This window comes from Arvicanthis niloticus, chromosome 2 (genome assembly GCF_011762505.2).
Source record: "Arvicanthis niloticus isolate mArvNil1 chromosome 2, mArvNil1.pat.X, whole genome shotgun sequence".
Classification (NCBI taxonomy): Eukaryota; Metazoa; Chordata; class Mammalia; order Rodentia; family Muridae; genus Arvicanthis; species Arvicanthis niloticus.
This window is the reverse complement of record NC_047659.1, coordinates 127,722,577-127,733,693: the sequence shown is the minus strand read 5'-3', so window position 1 is coordinate 127,733,693 and position 11,117 is coordinate 127,722,577. Positions and strand designations below refer to the sequence as shown.

General features: G+C 47.6%; 1 long non-coding RNA gene and 3 other non-coding genes across 4 annotated transcripts; all 4 read left to right on the top strand.

Annotated features, from left to right (window-relative positions):
* The first annotated feature begins 5,143 nt into the window (after nucleotides 1-5,143).
* On the top strand, nucleotides 5,144-7,819 carry LOC117702662 (uncharacterized). Its single transcript, XR_004606092.2, has 4 exons — nucleotides 5,144-5,285; nucleotides 5,607-5,726; nucleotides 6,427-6,556; nucleotides 7,677-7,819. It is a non-coding gene; the product is annotated as an uncharacterized LOC117702662 (long non-coding RNA).
* On the top strand, nucleotides 7,079-7,210 carry LOC117704718 (small nucleolar RNA SNORA71). The gene has a single exon (XR_004606255.1). It is a non-coding gene; the product is annotated as a small nucleolar RNA SNORA71 (small nucleolar RNA).
* Nucleotides 7,820-8,632: 813 nt separating the features above from the next.
* LOC117704722 (small nucleolar RNA SNORA71) lies at nucleotides 8,633-8,762 on the top strand. Its single transcript, XR_004606259.1, has one exon. It is a non-coding gene; the product is annotated as a small nucleolar RNA SNORA71 (small nucleolar RNA).
* Nucleotides 8,763-10,538: 1,776 nt separating this feature from the next.
* Nucleotides 10,539-10,668, top strand: LOC117704719 (small nucleolar RNA SNORA71). The gene has a single exon (XR_004606256.1). It is a non-coding gene; the product is annotated as a small nucleolar RNA SNORA71 (small nucleolar RNA).
* The last annotated feature ends 449 nt before the right edge of the window (nucleotides 10,669-11,117 follow it).

The window sequence follows — 11,117 nt, the reverse complement described above, 5'->3', positions numbered from 1 at the left end:
AAAAAAAAAAATATGCCAAGAACCCACATATATTGGTAACTAAGCAACTTGTTATAGATTAACAAAGTATGTGCAAGCAAGGTAATTCTCTCAACCAGTTTTTCTTACTGGCAGGCAACAGTTCGCAATTACAAAGAAAGGAGCAATGATTTTATTATTTATCTCAAAAAGTAACCTTACAAAAATCTTAAATGAATCACAAATCTAAACTTTTATATAAAAATGATCATTTCTACTTTAAATCCTCAGGATTCACATCTACTCATCAGCAATTTTTATTAAATTATATCAGAAAGCTGAAGGCAAAAATGGATACAAAAAAATTAATCATCACCAGTCCAACCTCAGTAAGAGTCACGTTCAGATTTTCTGAACTTCAAACTGTTCCCTAAGATTTTCTGTGCCAACCATTATTTTTCCAAATGCTTTCTAAGAGTGATGGTCATAGCTAACAATCTGCATCTCTAAGTTCTTTCCAAGGGTGGCAATTGGATCACTAACCTGCTCCAGCAGCAACGTCTGAAAGAGATCAGGCATTATTATTATTGTACCACTGATACTGTCCAGTGAGGGGCTGGAAGTCCCCTTAGAGTTTTCATACAGTTCTTAGATGAAGAGGGATGTTAGGACAACAAGCAGAGCAGAACTCCACAGCAGCCTGAAGTCCTCTGAACACGTGGTCATAGGGTTCTGCCCTCCAAGGGGCGTCTATTGTGATTGTGTTAACCAGTGGGCTGCGTTCCATGAGTTCCAACGCCTCTGTTCCTACTACACGGCCCTAAACACCACCTTTGACAGGGCAGGTATTCAGCAGGATGTGTGGAGGCAGCAACTAAGCAAGCACTCAGCAGAGTCTTTCTCTGAGGAAGCAAAACTTAATTCTCTGGGGCCGAGAGGGAGTGAGGGGGAAGGGGAATTCATGCATGCGCGCGCACACACGCGCGGACACACACACACACATACACACACACACACACACACAGAGTGGATGAAGCAAAGTTCTAACAACTTTATTTTTTTCTCTTAGCCTTTTTATACCACCTAAGACAAAAATTGTCTATGTAATTGTCACGAGCTAGAGAGATGGTTCAGTGGTTAAGAGCACTGGCTGCTCTTCCAGAGGTCCTGAGTTCAATTCCCAGCAACCACATGACAGCTCAGAACCATCTGTAATGGGATCCAAAATCCTCTTCTGGTGTGTCTGAAGACAGTGACAGTGTATGTGTGTGTACAATTTTTTAAAAAAGATTATCTCATACCCACGAGTTACATAGTCTCCAAAACAACCACCACAAAAACATATTCTTCAACCCAGATTAAAATCATTACACAGGAAATTACATTACAAAGGGAAATTACAACATGTTACTGGTTATATAGTCTCCTTTTGAAACCCATACCTAACTGAATATTTCTGCTCTATCTTTCCATAAACTCATCCTAACCACAAGGCAATAATTCTTCTGTCGTTGATTAACAAAAGTGTAATCAAGCCAAGTTTATAGTAGCTAGTTTTTCACTATACTTAGCTGAGGGCAATTTGTATTTACCAAGAAACAAACCATTTATTTTTGAAACCTTGTTTAGCTAAACTGGCTAATCTCTATTCTTGTTTACTCTTCGTTGATAGCCCTGCCTTTCTCTGGTGCATACTGAAACCTGTGACCATATCCTTAGGTCACAAGATCAAGGAACTCAGACCCAACCTAGACTGAATGTTTCTTTGATCATTAACCTGTCTCAAAGCTATTTTCCTTCCCACAAGTACACCTATGTGCCTGTACTGCGTGGAAGCTCACGGTTCTCCTTTCCTAGTCTACACAGCCCCACTTCTCTACAAAGAGGTGCCTGTACGGAAGTTCACGGCACTCCTTTCCTAGTCTACACAGTCCCACTACTCTACAAAGAGGTGCCTGTACTGCGCGGAAGCTCACGGCTCTCCTTCCCTAGTCTACATAGCCCCACTTCTCTACAAAGAGGGGCACATTCTACTCTTCTATCTTTATTATTAATCTTCCTGGCAAAACAACCTAAACCATCTGAATCTTCCTATCAACTAACTTAACTTCCTAAAATTAAACCAAGCCAAGTATTCTTGGAAAATCATTAATTCATCTAAATAGCATTATTCTATGAAAGTTCATCTTCATATTGATCTGAGGGAAAATTGACCAATAGAGTCGGCTGACTCCCATGAAGTCGACACACCAGACTATACTCAGTGAGGGTCTCCTCACGCCCCTTCACACCACGACAGACACAGGAGGAATATAGCAAGGACAAACAGCAGCAAGAAGCAACCCAGGGATGAACCCCCAGGGGCTGTGCCTCTCTGAGGTACATCCATCCCAGCTGTGCAAAATGGTGGTTCACCTCCAGGAAGCTCACTTGCCCACTGAATTCCCCCCTCACCCCTCGCCCCCCCCCCCCCGCATGTCCTGCTTAATTTAGTGAGACCCATTTATGTGTGTTGGTGTTTTGTCTGCATGTGTGTCTGTGTGAGGATGTCCAGTCCCTGGGAACTGGAGTTACAGACAATTGTGAGTTGCTATGTGGGTGCTGGAAATTGAACCTGGGTCCTCTGGAAGAGGAGTCAGTACTCTTAACTGCTGAACTATCTCTCCAGCCCCTCAAAATTAAATTTTAAAAGAGGGCTTGGGTTTGGGCTTAGCAACAAAGCAATCACCTAGCAGGAGTGAAGCATTTAGTATTGGTTTAACCTCCAGTATCCAGAAAGAAAGAAAAATACAGTATGATGACATCAGTTATTTTTCTCATTGCTCTGTAAAATACGCTGACACGAGCCGGCTGATCGGGGAGGAAGCTTTTCTGGCTCACAGTTTGAGGGTATAGTCCATCATGGGAGGGAAGTTCTTGTTGAGGTTCCGGTTGAGGTGGCTGGTTGTGCTGCCTTCAGAGCTGGGACACAAAGAGTAACAATTGCCACTGCTCAGCTAACTATCCCTGTTAGTTCAGCTAAAGAGCCCAGACCACAGAATGGTGCTGTTCATACCCACTTAAGGTGGGCTTTCTCATCTCGTTTATTGTAATCTAGATCATTCCTTTACAGACATGCCCAGCGGCTTACTTAATCTAGGTGTCCCTCACAGGTGTGCCTAGCCTATCATCTTCTAGGTGATTCTGGATCCTGTCCAGTTGGCAATATTAACCATGACAATGCTGACACAATATTTTGTTACAGTATTAAATTCATAAAAAAAAATACATCATTAGAGCTAATTCTACCTTTTGCCTTAAAAAATTTTTCTTAATGCTATGCCTATGAGTGTTTTGCCTGAAATACTGTGTGTGCCACACCTACACGCAGTGTTCACAATGTCCAGTAGAGGGCATCATATCCCCTTGAACTGGAGTTACAGACACAAACATTAGGCGCTCTTTATGAGTATCGGGAATTGAACCCAGGTCCTCTGCAATCGCTTTTAGTTACTGAGCCATCTCTCCAGCCCAGACTATCTTTTCTTTTTTAGTCATCCTTAGAGGCTGGAGAGATAGCTCAGAGGTTAAGAGTTAAGACTGCTCTTCCAGAGATCCTGAACTCAATTCCCAGCAAACATGGGATCTGATGCCCTCTTCTGGCAAGCAAGTGTGCATACAGGTAGAGCACTCAGCCATTAAATAAATAAATCTTAAAGAGTCACTCTTAGGCACGGTTGTGGTGGTGCATACCTAGCATTCTGGAGGCAGAGGGTCAACATAGCCCAATAACAACATCCCACAGTTCCTCCTATCACAGAGAAGCACATCTAGATGTGGGCATCACCTAAGTATAGAATCTAGGACTCCCATTTCCTTCAAGGTTGCACAGGACAAATCTGGATTTCTGCCTTCTTCTGACGTAGTCAGCCTCTGGACTCTTTCGGTGGAATTCCGTCTTCAGCCCCAAGGGCAGAATTGCTGTACATGGGGCCAAGAGCCACATTTGACCTAGGATCCAGGCAGAGTTTGTGACTGTGAAGATTTGGAGACCCGTGAGCTCCTTCTCAGACATCTGTCTGTCATCTCTGTTACTTGGATCAGGACTTTTCTGGTTAAGGGAATCGTTCCATCTGCCTTGTGATTTTTAGGTAGCCGGTTAGCAAAGCATTCATTCTTTGTCCACGCCTCTAGGCGCATCATTTTCACATGTTAGCCTCAAGCCATTACTGACCTCGTGTGGTGGTGTTTAAAGAAGCATGCCAGCAAGTCATCATGAAGACCCCCATACTCGGGAGACCCTTCCTCAAGTCTCAGGTAATTGCGACCACCCAAAGATCACAAGAAACCATACCTGGATGCAATCAGCAGAGGCTTTATTAGGGAAATTAGCCGGCGGTCAAAACTACAAGCTCTTTAGCTCCAAGAGCAAGGTTTTGGACCCGAGTGGTGGGTTAAAGGGTCTTTTATAGCATGGGGTGGGGGAAAAAAGGCATTTTCGCGCGCTTACACATGAATGAATGAATGGTTGCATTTTCGCGTGGTTACACATGATTGGTTGTTTTACAAATTTTGAACATAGCACTGGGAAGACCAAGGGAGGGGTAACCAAGAACAGTGGAACATTTCAGAGAATCTAGCCCAAATGATCTAGAGTCATGTGAAAATCACTCTGCACACTCATTCTTCTCAAAAATGTGGTTTTTACCATGCTATTGTGTCCTATCCTGCCATTTACCAACTATTTCAGATTAACTATCTTCGGGCTATAGCCCCACCTAGGTGGCAGCATCTTTTATCTGTGGTCAGGAATGCCTTCCTGACTTGGAAATGTAATCCAGCAAGTGTCCTTCACCTGAAATGTGAAGGCCTGAAATCTTATTTTCAGTTCCGCGTTCTCTAAGGCGAAAATCTACACATATTTCATAAAATGGCCTTTATAATTTTTCACTCTACAATCATTTGTCCCTTTGTGGCACCACTGAGCCAGAGCTATGGAATCAGTAGTTTGTAAGAGAGATCTACTTCAGAACAAATTGAAAAAAAAATACGGCAAACAAGGGAAAGTTTCCTCCTAAAACCCATCATCGTTAAAAATTAACTTAGTAGTTCAAACCGTTGTTAGTCTCCTCTCCTCCAGGGGGAGCTAGAGAGACCGCCGCGCGGAGATGCTGCTCTAGGCTGCAGCGCACTTTATCATTTGTACTTCCGCAGGCGCCCGTGGCGAAGACCAAAGTTTCCTGTAGCATGGTTGTGTTTCCTCTCTGGTCAATGCCATCCGCCCAAATCTACAGACATCCCGCGTGTTCCCGGGCTGACTGCTGGTCTCCCCAGTCCAGGGCGCCAAGGTGAGTGCAGCAGAGTGCATGAGCGGCGCCGTTCCCTCCATCAAGGAAGCAGGGCTGCGGCCGTCGGTGGGCGGCTGGTCTGGTTCTAGAGGAGGGGCTCAGGCAGTGTGCTTTTCGCCGCTCGAGTATCCGAAGCCCCAAAGCTATGTCTGTCGCCTACAAAAACTGGATCGTTATTAACGACCCGTGTTCCATGTTTTTAGTATCCTACCAAGGCGAATCCGTTGACCAGGGTCTAAGTTGAGGACGCTCCCAGAACCCCGGGTGCAGCGTCTGGGTCCCCCTACCTTGCACTGCAGCCTCTTTCCCTCGTCCCGCTAGGCACAGCCCTCTTGGAGACGGATGGAAGCTCCTTGGGTCGACAGCTTCTGCAGCAGCCGGAGTCCCCTACTCCCTTCAAGCCCGTGGTGGGCGTCCACTGTCCGGGGAGAGGATGCCTGGGTAAGTGCTGCTATTCAGGAGCAACTTGAAGCTCAGGTGCCTCTAAATAGCCTTCCCATGGGCACCAGCAGAGGGGTGGTGTGGAATTCTGATCACTTGAAAAAGGCCGACAAAGCCTGTTAGCATTCTGTCTAAACTCCAATCCCACAGTTACTTGGCAACAGCCAGGTAGGCCTGGCCCACTATAAAAGGGGCCCCTTGCCCCCTCCCCTCTGTCTGTCTGTCTGTTTCTCGCTCTGTCTCTCTCTCTCTCTCTCTCTCTCGCTCTCTCTCTCTCTCTCTCTCTCTCTCTCTCTCTCGGCTCTCTTGCCTCTTGCTTCTCCCTGTCGCCTCATCCCTTTCCCCTCTCTCCACGTGCTCATGGTCGGCCTCTACTTCTCTACTCTGTCTCTACTACCCTCTTAACTCCCCTCCCAATGCCCTAAATAAACTGTTCTATACTATACCGTTGTGTAGCTGGTCCTCAGGGGGAAGGGATGCCTCCGCTTGTGCCTGGTGGAAGCCAGAAGAACCCAAGGGCAAGATTCTGGGGACAGCTCGGATCCATGTTGCATAGTGGGAGTCCCTTACGGGTGGGGGTTGGGTCCATGCCACGTGGTTTGCTGCCTGGCAGCTTCTGTGTCTGGCATTTTGTGTGTTTCCCAGGTAACTGGGTGCTATTCAGGTGGCTTACTTGGGCTTATTATTATTATTATTGCAGAAATAATAGCTTGGATCTACAGTGGCCGTAAGAGATGTCTCCATCCTGATGGACCACGGTGCTCCTGAGAGAGGATTGTGCCCTGAGATCTGGGGTGCAGTTTCTTCAGTTAGAGTTGGAAGTGTGTAAGGTGAGGCTGGGTGCTTTGAGGTGTGCCTGCTTCTTGCTGTACCCACTTGGGATCTTTGTCTTGTGTGTCATAATGTTCCCACCGTCCCCTCTGTGCCCTCTGCTTTACTTTGGTGGGGGTTGGCAACAGAATGGGGAGGAACGGGAAGGATTTGTGGGTCATATGCACTGTCTAGATCTCAGTCACTGCTTTCTGCTAGCTTCTGGGCCTTGTCTGTTTCTTAGTTTCCTCAGCAGGAAAACGGGACTACCTCTGACATAAGAGGTCTGTCACCCTTTGGCTCTGCCAGCTGTGCAGGTTGTGTTTATCTAAGACATGACAGCAAGTGCTGGGTCTACTGCAAGTCAGGTGGCCAGTGCGCCTTAGAATTGTCACCTCCCGGCAGTCTTCTGAGCTCTCCGTAAGGAACAACTGTTGCTTCTTTCCTTTGTTGGCTATCTGGCTGTTTCTTTCTCTTTCAGTGTAACCCTTGCCCATCTCTTGGCCATGGCCTTCCCTCTCCTCTTGCCCTCTGCTCTTTGCCCCTGTATTCGAAAGTGATTATGGGCTGCCAGTGCCCTGGTCATTGATACTGCAGGGAGAGGATACGGAGAGCCTTTCCCCGTGTTTGGAGGATCCACACTTATCCTTGCCAAACCCTGGTGCTTTCCCACATCGCCTGCTTCCTGTCATTCTGGCATTTCTGTGAAGCAGTCGTACGGAGCTCGGACGTCAGCTGTTTCCTTCAGAAGCTTCCTCAGCCTCCACACCCAGTTGTCACCTCTTCAGGACACTTGGGAACTTGTAGAAAATGTTATGTTGTTTGACTTCTAGCATGCATCTTGCTGTGTTCTTTTAGTCAAGAGTCAGGGTTCTGACTGAACAAATGAACAACCAAGGGACAGCCACTTCCTATAAGGCATTGTCACTTGTAAACTGAGTAAACAGCCTGCCGGGCAGGCCCAGGAGGGAGCAGATTTGCTGTTTTGCTTCCTTGAATTCTTCCCTTGTGGCCTGCTTTTGATCCTTGCCTCAGGTAGCTGCTTGGGAAGGGTTCTTCTGTCCACCCTGTGACAGCAGGCAGGAACGAGGGCCCAACAGCACACAGTAACTGATGTGTCTGCTACTCTTACTTACCCAGGGTCAGGAGAGACGGTACACTCCAGAGTGCCATGCCCTGATGTGCCTTTGAGCAGCCAGCACCTCGGATCATCAGACCTGTCTGCCAAGAGCTCTGGTCTCTTCTCCAGAGAAGAAGTGGATCCACTGGCTCATATACTCAGGAGGCCATAGCAGGTAAGTCATATACTTGCCACTGTTCAGAGGCCTGGTCAAGGGATTGGTGTTTGAGAATGTAAGGATGGCTCTGTCCAGTCTGGAGCCTCTGCCTTTCAGGTGTGTAGTTTTCTCTGCTGCTTTGGTGACACGGCACGGGAGGGGAGAATGAGTGATGTGTGGATCCTCCCAGATACCTGCTAGGAGTGAGTGTGAGGCTGGTCTAGTGTTAGTGAGTTGTAAGGGCAAGGGATGGATATAGGCATTGGAGACACTTGTATGTGCCGCCATCTCGCTCTGGCCTTTATCTTTGTCATTGTGTTAGGTAGCAATGACTTGTTAGCAGTAGAGGGAAAATCCATAGCTGGACGATTAGAAAAAGTTAGTGGGGTCTGGAGCATCTGCACTGGCTTCCTGAGGCACCCTCCCTCAGCATCAAAGCAGAGCCCATTTCCCCCCAGTGGTAGAAGTACACCCACATGTGTGCCTTGCTTCTGCTCTGGAAAGCGGGGCCTTAGTCTAGACCTTGTTGCCTTGAGCCCAGCTCATTGAGCCATTGTTGCCGTCAAGTGGCCAGCTGCTACCCAGCGAGTCCACAGGTTCCACCATAAGCAGTCTTACCTATTTTGAGCCTCCGTTTCCAGGCTTGGAAAACCAAAGCCAAGACTAAGATTTTCAGGACTGACTCCCTTATTTTTGGCAGATTGTTGGCGTTCTGTGCACTTGATGTTAGCCACGGGATCCACATGTTCACCGTGGCTTTCGTCTGGTCCCTGGTGTCTGTCTCCTGTCTTTCCTAGGTTTCCTTTTGTCCTTTTCTGCCCCTGCATCCGAAAGTGGTCTTGGCTGCTTGTGCCGAGGTCATTGGTAATGCAGGGAAAGGATGCTGAAAGACATGTTCCTAGCTCAGGGCGTCTATCCTGACCCCTTCAGATCCTGGAGCTTTCCTACACTTGTGTCTTTCTCTGCGGCCTTATAGAAGTGTGGTGCATTCTTTTGCAACTTGGTGTTCTGTTTCCAGAAACTTGGGGTATTTGCATGTGTGGGTTGAGGGTCAGCACAGATTTCCAAAGGTCTCTAGACAGGTTCTTTAAGTTTTCACATAGGAACAGATGGGAGAGAACAGGAGGAAATGTAGGGCTGGACTGTGGGGGCTGTAGGGGCGTGTAACAGTCCTTAGGCATGTGTTGAAAGGGGGCTCCCTGGTACAGAATGTGCAGCTCACTTCCTAGCCCTGTAGTCCCTCGTGGCCTGATGTATATGATGACTGTATGAGCCACCATCTTAGCTATCTTTATAATGCATAGTTTGCAGACCAAAATGCAATCCGACTTTTTTTTTTTATTTCGTGTGTATATGTGAATGCACGTATGTATGCCATGCATGTGCCTAGTGCCCATGAGAGTTTTTTGAGGGATTAAGAATTTCAGAGGGTGAGTCTGTTCATGACCACTATGGCTTTGGGCGTGGCCATATTGAAGCAGTAACTGAGAGCTCACATCTTGATACAACCACCAGGCAGAGAACTAACTGGGAATGGCATGAGCTTTTGAAACCTTAGAGCTCTCTTGCCCCACCCCCATGACACCTCCTCTAACAAGGCCACACTTCTAATCCCAAGCAGTTCTACTAACTAGGGACCAAGTATTCAAATACACGAGCCTATGGGTGGGGGCCATTCTCATTCAAACCTGCACCCATATCCAGACTGCTCTTAACAAAACTAAAAGCAGGAAAGCCAACTTTATCAGAAGTTAGAGTGTAATAGTGTGAGGAAAGAAAGAAACCGTCAAGACTAGTAGCCTTCACCTGTGGAAGATGGGTGCAGTCAGAAGGAAAAGAATGGAAGTGGGGGCTGAGGGTGTGGCCTTGAGTGCCCTGCATGGAGGAGAAAGGGGGCTCCAGGAAGAAGCTATTGCAGCTACCTTGTATCCCACCCACCCCCAATTAATAGTTGTGTCTTGGTTCCTGTTGAAATCCTGGTTGACTATGAGGTCTTGTCTCTGCAGGATTGTCAGTTGATCTCTGCCATGTGTGCTCAACAGTTCTTGGCTTTCCAGAAGAAGCTGGAACAGGGCCCTTGAAGGTATGAGTCCAGATGCTTCACTAGAGAGTAGCAGTGGTCCAGCAAAGGCCACAGTCATAAGGAAAAGCAGAGGCTGCTTCTCCACTCAGGCCAGCAGGGACATGCCCCCCGCCCTAGCCCCTGCCACGTCACTTCCCCACATCTTCGTAGTGTGAAGTAAAGAGCTGCTCTGGGGTCACAGGAGCCCCTGGGAAGCTGCAGGCCCCTTGGTTTCATTGGGATCTGCAGTTTGTTGGCTTGAGAAGGGCTGCAGTTGGGGGTATAGACAGTTGGGGTACAGTTAGTCTTCTCTGAACTGTGGTGGGCACTTGTTAGGGAGCAGTCCTAGCCCAGGCTTCCTGACTAGTGAGTCCTCAGAAGTACCCCCAAACTTGTTCGTTTTCATTCATTGTATTTAGTAAGAGACCACTGAAGTAATGGTTCTCAAATTGTGGTCTCTGAAACAATACTATCACCATCCCTCGGAGTGTGTGATGCAGGCAGTGGTAGTTAGCAGCTCTCCAGGGGATTCAGGTTTGAGAAGCTTGGAGAGTTGGGAAGCTACCTCTGTTAGAGGCTGTAAATATGGTCACTGTTTCCTGGTCATTTGTCCCAGTTTGGCCATTTCCTAAGCTACTCATCCCATTGTGGCTTCCCTTCTGCCCCTGTATTCGAAAGTGATTATGGGCTGCCGGTGCCCTGGTCATTGATACTGCAGGGAGAGGATTCGGAAAGCCTTTTCCCCGTGTTTGGAAGGTCTGCTGTCCTTACCAAACCCTGGTGCTTTCGAACAAATCTTCCTTCACACAGCCCTATTGGTCTCTTGGTTGCTGATACCAGGTTCACTGAGTGTCCTCTACCAGTGCTGGGCACTGTCCTCAGAGGCTTCTGGAAGGGAGATGGTAGAAGCCAGCCTCTGCCTTGAGGGGTTTTATTCTGGAAGGGAGATGGTAGAAGCCAGCCTCTGCCTTGAGGGTTTTATTCTGGCTCAATTTTGCAAATATCCCATGAGCCGCAGTCACATCCCCCTTCCATGACTGCAGACAAGAGGCCTGCAGAAGCCAGTCTGGTGGGAGGCTGGTGTGTTTCCACATGCAGTGTCAGAAGAGTAAACTTGGCTAACAGGTACTCTGGCCTCTGAGTCTGTCTAGCTCTGACCTGTTACTAGCTTCCAGTTAGCTAACAGTGCCAGAAGCTATGTGACGACGACACGGGTGGAGATGTAAAGCATCGTGTTCTTTC